This window comes from Rutidosis leptorrhynchoides, chromosome 7, assembly GCF_046630445.1.
Source record: "Rutidosis leptorrhynchoides isolate AG116_Rl617_1_P2 chromosome 7, CSIRO_AGI_Rlap_v1, whole genome shotgun sequence".
Classification (NCBI taxonomy): domain Eukaryota; kingdom Viridiplantae; phylum Streptophyta; class Magnoliopsida; order Asterales; family Asteraceae; genus Rutidosis; species Rutidosis leptorrhynchoides.
This window is the reverse complement of record NC_092339.1, coordinates 211,556,269-211,569,075: the sequence shown is the minus strand read 5'-3', so window position 1 is coordinate 211,569,075 and position 12,807 is coordinate 211,556,269.

Sequence of the window (12,807 nt, the reverse complement as noted above, 5' to 3'; positions counted from 1 at the left end):
TAGAGGTAGACATCTATCACATAATATCAAACACGTTAAGAGATTAATATATCACATAATATTCATATGTTAAAAATATATAGTTTCCAACAAAAATGTTAAGCAATCATTTTTAAAGAAAACACGGTCGAAGTCCAGAATCACTAATGCATCCTAACAAACTCGATAAGACACACTAATGCAAATTTTCTGGTTCTCTAAGACCAACGCTCGGATACCAACTGAAATGTCCCGTTCTTATTGATTAAAAACGTTCCATATTAATTGATTTCGTTGCGAGGTTTTGACCTATATATGAGACGGTTTTCAAAGACTGCATTCATTTTAAAACAAACCATAACCTTTATTTCATCAATAAAGGTTTAAAAAGCTTTACGTAGATTATCAAATAATGATAATCTAAAATATCCTGTTTACACACGACCATTACATAATGGTTTACAATACAAATATGTTACAACAAAATAAGTTTCTTGAATGCAGTTTTTACACAATATCATACAAGCATGGACTCCAAATCTCGTCCTTATTTAAGTATGCGACAGCGGAAGCTCTTAATAATCACCTGAGAATAAACATGCTTAAAACGTCAACAAAAATGTTGGTGAGTTATAGGTTTAACCTATATATATATCAAATCATAATAATAGACCACAAGATTTCATATTTCAATACACATCCCATACATAGAGATAAAAATCATTCATATGGTGAACACCTGGTAACCGACATTAACAATATGCATATATAAGAATATCCCCATCATTCCGGGACACCCTTCGGATATGATATAAATTTCGAAGTACTAAAGCATCCGGTACTTTGGATGGGGTTTGTTAAGCCCAATAGATCTATCTTTAGGATTCGCGTCAATTAGGGTGTCTGTTCCCTAATTCTTAGATTACCAGACTTAATAAAAAGGGGCATATTCGATTTCGATAATTCAACCATAGAATGTAGTTTCACGTACTTGTGTCTATTTTGTAAATCATTTATAAAACCTGCATGTATTCTCATCCCAAAAATATTAGATTTTAAAAGTGGGACTATAACTCACTTTCACAGATTTTTACTTCGTCGGGAAGTAAGACTTGGCCACTGGTTGATTCACGAACCTATAACAATATATACATATATATCAAAGTATGTTCAAAATATATTTACAACACTTTTAATATATTTTGATGTTTTAAGTTTATTAAGTCAGCTGTCCTCGTTAGTAACCTACAACTAGTTGTCCACAGTTAGATGTACAGAAATAAATCGATAAATATTATCTTGAATCAATCCACGACCCAGTGTATACGTATCTCAGTATTGATCACAACTCAAACTATATATATTTTGGAATCAACCTCAACCCTGTATAGCTAACTCCAACATTCACATATAGAGTGTCTATGGTTGTTCCGAAATATATATAGATGTGTCGACATGATAGGTCGAAACATTGTATACGTGTCTATGGTATCTCAAGATTACATAATATACAATACAAGTTGATTAAGTTATGGTTGGAATAGATTTGTTACCAATTTTCACGTAGCTAAAATGAGAAAAATTATCCAATCTTGTTTTACCCATAACTTCTTCATTTTAAATCCGTTTTGAGTGACTCAAATTGCTATGGTTTCATATTGAACTCTATTTTATGAATCTAAACAGAAAAAGTATAGGTTTATAGTCGGAAAAATAAGTTACAAGTCGTTTTTGTAAAGGTAGTCATTTCAGTCGAAAGAACGACGTCTAGATGACCATTTTAGAAAACATACTTCCACTTTGAGTTTAACCATAATTTTTGGATATAGTTTCATGTTCATAATAAAAATTATTTTCTCAGAATAAAAACTTTTAAATCAAAGTTTATCATAGTTTTTAATTAACTAACCCAAAACAGCCCGCGGTGTTACTACGACGGCGTAAATCCGGTTGTACGGTGTTTTTCGTGTTTCCAGGTTTTAAATCATTAAGTTAGCATATCATATAGATATAGAACATGTGTTTAGTTGATTTTAAAAGTCAAGTTAGAAGGATTAACATTTGTTTGCGAGCAAGTTTAGAATTAACTAAACTATGTTCTAGTGATTACAAGTTTAAACCTTCGAATAAGATAGCTTTATATGTATGAATCGAATGATGTTATGAACATCATTACTACCTTAAGTTCCTTGGATGAACCTACTGGAAAAGAGAAAAATGGATCTAGCTTCAATGGATCCTTGGATGGCTCAAAGTTCTTGAAGCAAAATCATGACACGAAAACAAGTTCAAGTAAGATCATCACTTGAAATAAGATTGTTATAGTTATAGAAATTGAACCAAAGTTTGAATATGATTATTACCTTGTATTAGAATGATAACCTACTGTAAGAAACAAAGATTTCTTGAGGTTGGATGATCACCTTACAAGATTGGAAGTGAGCTAGCAATCTTGAAAGTATTCTTGATTTTATGAAACTAGAACTTTTGAAATTTATGAAGAACACTTAGAACTTGAAGATAGAACTTGAGAGAGATCAGTTAGATGAAGAAAATTGAAGAATGAAAGTGTTTGTAGGTGTTTTTGGTCGTTGGTGTATGGATTAGATATAAAGGATATGTAATTTTGTTTTAATGTAAATAAGTCATGAATGATTACTCATATTTTTGTAATTTTATGAGATATTTCATGCTAGTTGCCAAATGATGGTTCCCACATGTGTTAGGTGACTCACATGGGCTGCTAAGAGCAGATCATTGGAGTGTATATACCAATAGTACATACATCTAAAAGCTGTGTATTGTACGAGTACGAATACGGGTGCATACGAGTAGAATTGTTGATGAAACTGAACGAGGATGTAATTGTAAGCATTTTTGTTAAGTAGAAGTATTTTGATAAGTGTCTTGAAGTCTTTCAAAAGTGTATGAATACATATTAAAACAATACATGTATATACATTTTAACTGAGTCGTTAAGTCATCGTTAGTCGTTACATGTAAATGTTGTTTTGAAACCTTTAGGTTAACGATCTTGTTAAATGTTGTTAACCCAATGTTTATAATATCAAAAGAGATTTTAAATTATTATATTATCATGATATTATGATGTACGAATATCTCTTAATATGATATATATACATTAAATGTCGTTACAACGATAATCGCTACATATATGTCTTGTTTCAAAATCATTAAGTTAGTAGTCTTGTTTTTACATATGTAGTTCATTGTTAATATACTTAATGATATGTTTACATATCATAATATCATGTTAACTATATATATAACCATATATATGTCATCATATAGTTTTTACAAGTTTTAACGTTCGTGAATCACCGGTCAACTTGGGTGGTCAATTGTCTATATGAAACCTATTTCAATTAATCAAGTCTTAACAAGTTTGATTGCTTAACATGTTGGAAACATTTAATCATGTAAATATCAATCTCAATTAATATATATAAACATGGAAAAGTTTGGGTCACTACACCAAGAGGGCAATGTGGTGGATGAAAGGGATCACCTTCTTCTTGTCTCCAATGGTTAAGTAAATTACGAACCCATCCCTAATTCATCCAAAATAGATGATGGCTAATTGGTTGATCCATTCCGGTCACGCTGCTTTCGGAGCTCATGTGGAAAACCATATCGGCATAGCTATCGGAATCCGAGGAACTCGAACTGGTTGAGGGATCCATCTTGTATGATTAGGGAAAGAATTTTTGGTATGAAATAGATTATAGAATTTAGATTTGGTATTCTTCAATACATAATTTACATATGTATATATAATATCAAAATCCCATAAATTACGGAGGAATCTTTGAAATATGTCAGTCAAAGTTCACAGTAACATATATGCTAAGATGAGAATTCATCTATACATTATTATGTAATAAATGAAGGAAAACGCGTATAGACTTAAGAATGATAAGCAGGTAATTTCCAAAGGATGGTAAGTAGATGATTTCCGACTAAAAATGATAAGCAAAACTTTTGACATGCAGACACGGTCGAAGTCCAGACTCACTAATGCATCTTAACAACTATCAGTTAGACACACTAATGCAAGACCTGGTTCGCTAAGACCACCGCTCTGATACCAACTGAAAGGATTCGTTCATATACATTATAAACGATTCACAATAGTTGATTACATCACGAGGTATTTGACCTCTATATGATACGTTTTACAAACATTGCATTCGTTTTTAAAAGACAAACTTTCTTTACATAAAAAATTGATGGCATGCATACCATTTCATATTACATCCAACTATAATTGACTTAATATTAATCTTGATGAACTCAACGACTCGAATGCAACGTCTTTCAAAGTATGTCATGAATGACTCCAAGTAATATCCTTAAAATGAGCTAATGCACAGCGGAAGATTTCTTTAATACCTGAGAATAAACATACTTTAAAGTGTCAACCAAAAGGTTGGTGAGTTCATTAGTTTATCATAATCAATCATTTCCATAATAGTAATAGACCACAAGATTTCAGTTTCTATAAATATCCATACACTCGCAAGTGTATAAAAATATTCTATAAGCTGTAGGCACCCGGTAACAAGCCTTAACGTTCATGTTTTACCCTCTGAAGTACACCAGATCAGGTGTGTTTAAAATAACCTCGAAGTACTAAAGCATCCCATAGTCAGGATGGGGTTTGTCAGGCCCAATAGATCTATCTTTAGGATTCACGCCTACCGTACACAGACAAGTAGTTTAATGTTACCAAGCTAAGGGTATATTTCTGGTTTATGAAAGTATTTCATATGCCCGAGAGACATATTAAATTAACGTGGCTAATATGTTTTGATCCAAGTCGGGTCATACCCAATAACAAACTTACTGACACCTTATTTGTATTTGATTTTAACGATTGGTTCATTGATCAAATACGCGACACTTGAACTATAAGAAAAATGGTTTTCTTAAATATTACTTGATGTGTATTTATATAAATTATGGAATAATTTATATAATATGGATTTAATTATTTATAGGTTAAATAATTAGTTAATTTATATTACATTTTATATAAATTGGTTTTATATATATAATGTTTATATAAATTAAAGAATGTAAGTATTATGAAATAGTTTTATAAAAGATTAATCTTTTATAAAACTTATTTTAATTACTTATATGGAAGTGGCATGGGAGTCTTCACAAGCATGCCATTTTGACTTGCTTTTACTTGGTTACTTGTATTCTAAATGCATATAACCAAGGGAATTGTTGGAGACCACCACCACATGCAAACACACATCTAATACTTGCAAAAAACTGCACAAAAACCTTCAAAAATCTGCTGCTGCTGCCGTGGGCTATTGGGTGCTCAAAGGGGTTCATAAATTTGGTTTTTGCAAGTCTAATTCAAGTGTTAAAAATCCTAACCAAAGTACAAGGTGTTGGTGCAAAGTTTGGGGTATAACAACTTGAGGTTTCATACTTTTGAAGCTCCATTCATCATCATCATCTTCATCACTTACTACCTAGCTAGGAGAAGGTATAAACTCTTTACTTGCTTGTAGTTTGTAAGTATATTTCATAACTTGATCCTAATTGGGTTTTAACTTTAATTGGTTAAAGGTTTACAAGTTCCAAATGGTAATACTTACATGCTTCCGCTTTAGTTTGTTTCTTAAAATGTTCTAAGTATTATGAAACTTGTTAAAACCCAACAATGGTATCTAGAGCCGAAGTTGATGAAATATGCTTCGAGATGATATGTTAAACCCACTATATTTTGCATTTTATGAATATGCATGATAGTAGAATGCAAAAATTTTAGGGTTTGGGTGGGTTTGGTATTTAGGCCGAATTTAAGGAGACCCAAAATGGGTTTTTGGGTTCTTCCATTTGGTCTAATTTTGGTTGTATGTAATGTTCACAATCCTAGCCTTGACCTTGTGTTGCATGCATGTGTGTTTGGTTGATTTATGATTCATTTGGTATGTATTATTATTCATTCAAAAGGCATGTAATAATTATTCAATTGGTTTGTAATAATATTAATTTTGGTTATATAATTTATTTTATATTTGGTATGTAAAATAGATTAGGTTGTATTTTCATTTTCTAGACAAAATGTATTAGGATATATTTTGTAAAATGATGAAGATGATGAAGACTTGAAGAACACATGAAGAAGCATTTGGATGCAAGATTAAGTGGGAGGTTAAAACCTCCTACTTTGTGTTATAACCCCTTAACCGGTGGCATTTGTTTTCGGCTAAACAAATGCCTACCAAAATGGCTAGATTGTGAACATCTTTGTTTTGCATGCGTGGTTGTTTTAATTTCTTGTATGATTGTGGATTGTATGTTTGTATGCTACATGTTAATCACACAAGTTAACAACAAACAAAACTAAAATTTAATTGGTTAAAATTAGACGTTATTAAACACATGCAAAACGACAATTTAAAATGGTTAAATTGAAATGGCTAAAAGGACATTAATAAACGGTTATTAAGATCATGATAAGGATCATATATATAAAATGGTTTATATCATGTAATTGGTTTAATTACAAGACATGAAAATGGTTTTTCATAAGTACCATACACTAAATGCATGTTGGTGTATGGTATAAAAGTTTTCTCAAACTAGAATTAACGAAAACTCAAAATCCCTTTCACTAACAAGGTAAACAAGTTAAACGCCATCCTATTGTGTGACACTTAAAAGTATTAGGGAACTCATGATGGGATAAAGGTCACCTAACCATTATGAGCAAACTAATATGATTAAGGTAAATTTCACGTGCTTGTGGGATAAAGGTCACCTAACCACATGTATGTTAAATTTACAAGTCTATACAAGTAGGACGACTTGATTTGGGAATCATGAACTTAGGGTCACCGAAGCATGAGGAACAAATAGGCGTTGATGGGATAAATATGCCATGCAAAAGGATTGCATGATCCCATACTCTAGAAGTTGCAAATGGATTGAAATTGTCATTTATTGACTACCTAGCTAAATCAAATTGCGGGATAAAGGTCACCTAACCGAAATTTGGTTTACCGTTGGATTCTAGAATTTAATAATTCAACTTGATTTAAAGGGTATTGAATGTTAAATTTAAAATCGATACTTAAATGAACTTTGTTAATTTTGTAGATGGCCGCCAATAATAACAACAACATTCCAAACGCACCACTTAACCTAAACCATCTATCATTATGGTCTCTCTTAGAGAAAGACAAACTCAACCATACCAACTTTATGGATTGGTTCCGCAATCATCGGATTGTCCTCAAACAAGAGGATAAAATGTATGTGCTTGAGGACCCCATTCCCGATCAACCGGATGAGAATGATGTGGAGGCAATGGCCTCTTACGATAAGTATTGCCACGACTCCCTTCAAGTCTCATGCTTAATGCTTGGGACTATGATACCCGAACTCCAAAAGGATTTCGAGCATCATAGTGCATACGACATGATAACGCAATTGAAGGAGATGTTCCTTCAACCAGCGCGTATCGAGCGCTTCGAAACGGTTCGGGCACTACATGCTTGTCGTATGGACGATACCCAATCGGTTTCATCTTATGTACTTAAGATGAAAAGCCTTATCGATCGTGCTAACCGTCTTAACCTAAACATTTCCAATGAGTTAGCCACCGATCTTATCCTTAACTCCCTATCAAAAAGGTTTGATCAATTTGTAATTAATTACAATATGAATGGGATGGATAAGAGCATAGGTGAGCTTCATGGTATGCTTAGAACGGCGGAAACTAGCATGGGTAAAAGGGCTTTACCCGTGTTAACAATCGATCAAGGTGGATCCAAAGGTAAGACCTCTAAGCCAAAGGTGGCTAAGAGAAAAGGACCCGCCTATCAAGGCAAAGGGAAGGGGAAGATGGTTACCCCAACCATCAACAAGGCTAAGAAGCAAAAGGTAACCGAGAAGGCAAACCCCAAGGTAGACCCATGTTTCGGTTGCGGTGAGATGGGTCATTGGAAACGAAACTGTCCGGTTTATCTTAAGGAGTTGAAGGACATGAGGGATGCAGGGCAAACCTCAGGTAATATATATATGGTATATATAGAGCTTAGTATTACTTCTTCTAATACATGGGTATTAGACACTGGATGTGGAACTCACATTTGCAATTCTTTGCAGGGGTTCAAAAGAAGTAACAAGCAACCGGGAACATCAAGTCTCTTCATGGGGAATGGAGCTAAAGTGCAAGTGAAAGCTCAAGGAGACTTTGTGTTAAAACTTCCAAGTGGCTTGGAACTTATTTTGAATGATGTTTTGTATGCACCCGACTTATGTCGAAACATTATTTCTATTTCCCGTTTGAAACAATGTGGTTTTAATCCTAATTTTGTTAATGATGATATCCACTTTTATTTAGATAATGTATTCTATTTCAAGGCTTCATCTTCAAATGGAATTTATGAATTGGTTCACGATGACACATAATCTAGTAGCTCAATGTACCATACAAGCACCAAGAAACTCAAAAGGGATTTGAGTGATTCCTACTTATGGCATTGTCGCCTTGGTCACATAAACAAGAACCGAATACATACACTTCAAAGGAATAGACTTTTGAAATCAAATGAAATGGATTCGTTTGATATATGTGAATCTTGTTTACAAGGCAAGATGACTAAAGCACCTTTCAAAGGGACTTATGAAAGGGCTAAAGACTTATTGGGATTAATACATTCGGATGTATGTGGACCCTTTAAACCCATGACTAGGAATGGTGAAAGATACTTTGTTACTTTCATTGATGACTTTAGTCGTTTCGGATATGTCTACTTATTAAGACACAAGGACGAAACGTTTGAAGCATTCAAAGAATATCAAAACGAAGTACAAAATCAACTCAATAGGACAATTAAGGTACTTCGTACCGATAGAGGAGGTGAATACCTAAGCGATGCCTTCCAAGATCATCTTAGGAGTTGTGGGATTATCTCACAACTTACTCCACCCGGAACACCCCAACTTAATGGAGTTTCCGAAAGGAGGAACCGAACCCTAATGGATATGGTTCGATCTATGATGGCAAGAAGCTCGTTGCCTCTATCATTTTGGGGTTATTGTCTAAGCTCCGCGGCTCGTATTTTAAATATGGCCCCAACCAAGAAAGTGGAACGAACTCCACATGAGATGTGGTTTGGAAAACCTCCTTCTCTTTCATACTTGAAAGTATGGGGATGTGAAGCTTATCCTAAGCGTTATGTAGCAAATAAGCTACATGCTCGATCCACAAAGTGTATTTTCATAGGATATCCTAAAGATGACATGGGATATTACTTCTATGATCCATCCGAGCAAACGGTATTTGTTGCTCGGAAAGCGGAATTCCTAGAAACCAAGTTCCTTATGGAAGGTGATGGTGAAAGGAAGATAGATCTTATAGAGGTACAAGATCAAGCCGATGATACACAATTGGTTGGCACTAGTACTCAACATGAGGATGTTGAAAATGATCAAGGTATACAAGACGTTCGAAGATCTAGTAGGATTAGTAATCCTCCCGAGAGATATGGGTTTCTCGTGGATGGTTGCTATACGGTTGATTTGGATGAACCGACAAACTACGAAGATGCTTTATCAAGGATTGATAAAGACAAATGGCAGGATGCCATGAACGCCGAGATGCAATCCATGTATGAAAACCAAGTGTGGGAACTTGTTGAGCAACCTCCTAGCTCTAAGCTAGTTGATTGCAAATGGCTTTTCAAGAAGAAAACCGACATACATTGAAACTTGGATACATATAAAGCTAGACTTGTAGCAAAAGGTTTCACTCAAACTCAAGGGGTTGATTATGATGAAACTTTCTCTCCAGTGGCAATGCTAAAGTCTATTAGAATATTATTTGCCATTGCTGCTCACTACGACTATGAAATATGGCAAATGGATGTCAAAACCGCTTTCCTAAATGGATATCTTATGGAAGATGTCTATATGGTTCAGCCTGAAGGTTTTGTTGATCCGAAATATCCTAAAAAGGTATGCAAGTTAAAGAAGTCAATCTACGGATTGAAACAAGCATCTAGAATGTGGAATCATCGTTTTAATGAGGAAGCCGAGAAATTTGGCTTCATTAAAAATGGTGATGAAGCTTGTGTATATAAGAAAGCTAGTGGGAGCACTATCATATTCCTTGTACTATATGTGGATGATATATTATTATTTGGGAATGATATTACCACAATGCAAGGAGTCAAAACTTGGCTAAAGAGTTGCTTCTCCATTAAGGATCTTGGAGATGCACAATACATATTGGGGATAGGGATCTATAGAAATAGATCCAAGAGATTGATAGGTTTAAGTCAAAGTACATACATTGATAAAATCTTGAAAAGGTTCAAGATGGAAAACTCTAAGAGAGGTTTGATACCTATTCAAAAGGGAACCGTTCCTAGTTCATCTCAGTGTCCTGCCATGAAAGATGAACAAGAGAGAATGAAGAAAGTCCCATACGCATATGCTATTGGGTCTATCATGTATGCAATGATATGTACTAGACCGGATGTGTCATGCGCTCTAAGCTTGACAAGTAGATACCAGAACAACCCAGGAAACAGTCATTGGATTGCTGTTAAAAGCATATTGAAATACCTTAGGAGGACTAAGGATATGTTTCTAATATATGGGTCTGGTGAGGAGGAACTCGCTGTAAAAGGTTACGTGGACGCGAGCTTCCAAACTGATCGAGATGATTCTCGATCACAATCCGGTTATGTGTTTACATTAAATGGAGGTGCGGTCTCTTGGAAGAGTTCGAAACAGGAAGTTGTTGCGTTATCCACTACAGAGTCGGAGTACATTGCCGCCTCATTGGCAGTACAGGAAGCTGCATGGATGAAGAAATTCATCGACGACTTAGGAGTGGTCCCTTCCATTCAGGACCCTCTTGAGATCTTTTGTAACAACGAGGGTGCGATTGCTCAAATCAAGGAACCTCGTGCCCATCAAAAGACTCGTCACATTGAGCGGAGATTCAACTACATAAGGGATGAAGTTGAAAAAGGAAAGATATGTATTCACAAAGTTCATACAGATCATAATGTTGCGGATCCACTCACGAAGCTCTTACATGGGCCAAAACATGAGGGACATGTTTGTGTGTTAGGGCTTCAATATTCTAGTGATTGGATATGATCTATTTTATGTATTGTATCGGAACGAAATAATTCAAACTCATTAATATAACTATGGCGTTAATTTATTTGAGTTATGTTCCTATTTTGCATATTTCATCCATGAATAAGCAATTATTCAAAATTTCCGTAGTCGATCACATTTGTGGGAACAAGTGTGAGGTCTAGACTATTATGAACTTGGATTGGTTAGCATTCAAATGGTGAATGTGGGGCAAGGTTGCGACCAAGGTTCATAGATATTTGTGGGACACAAATATTGGAAGACCCGCTCTCAAGAATTACTGTATAGAGCCTTTGTGGTTGATCACATGTAATCTTGAGTAAAGGAGAATATCATTGTATCCTCTGACCTGAGATACATATTGGGTTCGGATATTCACCAAGTATTGTGCCTTGATTCTTTCCTTCGCTATTCTGAAATATGGTAGTACATAAGGAAGAACTCAGGTATACTACAAAGTGTATATCTAGGACGTATGTAGTCAAGATGGAATTTGTCCCTCTTATTCGTTGAGAGTCAGATGTCTAAGGCCTGAAAAGTTAAATCTATAAGAGAGTGATCACTCTGTATCTCCTGGATTTAACATGACATCTAGGACGAAAGGAAATAATAAAAGATTCACCTGATCATATTCGAGATGGGAACTCGAAAGGGATGATGTTATTGAATGGCACAAAGTCATAACATATTAGGGGTGATGGACGGTGTGTTAGGCTGTATCCATCACTTGCATTAATTTCTTATGTTTCTCGTGCAAGTGGGATATTGAAAGTATTTCGTATGCCCGAGAGACATATTAAATTAACGTGGCTAATATGTTTTGATCCAAGTCGGGTCATACCCAATAACAAACTTACTGACACCTTATTTGTATTTGATTTTAACGATTGGTTCATTGATCAAATACGCGACACTTGAACTATAAGAAAAATGGTTTTCTTAAATATTACTTGATGTGTATTTATATAAATTATGGAATAATTTATATAATATGGATTTAATTATTTATAGGTTAAATAATTAGTTAATTTATATTACATTTTATATAAATTGGTTTTATATATATAATGTTTATATAAATTAAAGAATGTAAGTATTATGAAATAGTTTTATAAAAGATTAATCGTTTATAAAACTTATTTTAATTACTTATATGGAAGTGGCATGGGAGTCTTCACAAGCATGCCATTTTGACTTGCTTTTACTTGGTTACTTGTATTCTAAATGCATATAACCAAGGGAATTGTTGGAGACCACCACCACATGCAAACACACATCTAATACTTGCAAAAAACTGCACAAAAACCTTCAAAAATCTGCTGCTGCTGCCGTGGGCTATTGGGTGCTCAAAGGGGTTCATAAATTTGGTTTTTGCAAGTCTAATTCAAGTGTTAAAAATCCTAACCAAAGTACAAGGTGTTGGTGCAAAGTTTGGGGTATAACAACTTGAGGTTTCATACTTTTGAAGCTCCATTCATCATCATCATCTTCATCACTTACTACCTAGCTAGGAGAAGGTATAAACTCTTTACTTGCTTGTAGTTTGTAAGTATATTTCATAACTTGATCCTAATTGGGTTTTAACTTTAATTGGTTAAAGGTTTACAAGTTCCAAATGGTAATACTTACATGCTTCCGCTTTAGTTTGTTTCTTAAAAT